Raw genomic sequence first — 1799 nt, forward strand, 5'->3', positions numbered from 1 at the left:
ATCATTACTCTTGATAAAAGGATTTTTTGTTTGAACAAGTCGCACTGCCTTTATTCTATATAATAAGAATAAAAGGGTGCCACAATTATAGTCTGATTCTCAGGGAGGGTGTCCCACTGTTACGAGATAATATTTGGAACGAGAATTTTCTATCTAGCTTTCTTCTACATTTGATAGTAAGCAGGATGGTCGTGACTTTCATTCTTGTGAGTGACTACTCTTCATCGTGACTTACATTGAAAATAAAACAACTAGAACGTCAGCTAGTTGATTATATTGTTGAGGGGAAGGATGTGATGGAAAATGACTTCAACTTTTAGACATTTGTCTAATATGTACATATAAATGAACATCTTTTTATCCCAAATTTTACATTTTTGATTCATCTGGTTGGTGATTAGGTCAAATCCCAATATGCTTTCAACATTTCACTTTTGATTTGTAGGCAGCTAGAATAGTCATGGTACAAACTTCAAATTCCTCAAAGTGATTGGTATACTCAAAGTACAATTAGATATTGATAAAGATAAAATGACCTTTTTAGGGGATTAACATGACGTTAATTGCATGTCCCAACATATTGAGGTCCATCCAAATAAGGGATTTTATTTTTGTCGTTCTCATCCCCTCTAGTGGAATTAATAGCATGAATGAAATTATGTAATGAAATCTTAGCAAACTTATTTATGAATGAACTACTTACAAATATGTATGGTACATGGTTAGAATAAGAGAAAGACATATAATGTTGGGTAATAAATGGTTAAATATATGAGGGGTAGAAAGGAAGAGACAACAAAATGCATTTAGTGATATTCATAATATTAAGGAAACAAAAGTGTGTCAATATAATAAAGTATCGTAAGACTTTATATTTATCAATATTATTGGTGCTGTAGAATTAAAATTCACAAGAGAAACTGATAATATCTTCATTGTTGACTTTGCCCCTTGGATAGACTCATTAAATACATACAATATCATCAATTACTTCAACATAATGTTTAGTCGAGGTTTTTTTCAATTGTCCTTAAAGGTTCATACAAGACTCGATATTTTTCTTTAGATTGGTGAACTTTTTTTTTTTCATGACATTATAGTAGTAAGCGATAATGATGAAAGTTCAACATAGACGACACAACTTCTAGAAGTTCACATGTGGTGAAAAGTCAAAAAAGTATGTCCATGACTTAGAAGTAGGGGGTGGAGGATGAAGATGAATCTCATTAGTATTATGTTCAGATCTTGTAGACAAGTTACTTGAGGTAGACCTAGACTAAAGGTAAAAATTGTTGGACTTATGAAATCAAAGGGTAAACATGAGTTCTACTTATTCATCCATGATTCAGATAATCTTGTTAGACTTATTGATGTTCACCCATGATATAGACATATGGTCTTTCAGTTGATCCAAATAGCCTTTGTATGCTTCAATTCATCCATGATTTTAGCCCGAGAACATGTTCGGTAAGGGTGTCATGATACTTTTTTCTTTCTTTTTTTTTGTTGCTTTTTTTCCATTTTTTATTTTTTGTCTTGAAGGAAAATTTTATGCGAATGTAAGAAAGTGAATGCAATGATTATACATTTAATTGAAATATTTTATTACCTCCTAATATGCAATCACTTTTTCTAAAAAAATGAAGAGAAGAAGAAAAACATGTTGTAAAATAAAATAAAAGATGAAACATGCATGATTATGACATGCATTATGATAAAAATAAGATATAGTTAGAGTAAGTTTTTTTTCCATATATACATGTGCCCTACATGGTTCTTTTCTTAATTGATGGTTTTTT

The sequence above is a fragment of the Cicer arietinum genome, chromosome 8 (genome assembly GCF_000331145.2).
Source record: "Cicer arietinum cultivar CDC Frontier isolate Library 1 chromosome 8, Cicar.CDCFrontier_v2.0, whole genome shotgun sequence".
Classification (NCBI taxonomy): Eukaryota; Viridiplantae; Streptophyta; class Magnoliopsida; order Fabales; family Fabaceae; genus Cicer; species Cicer arietinum.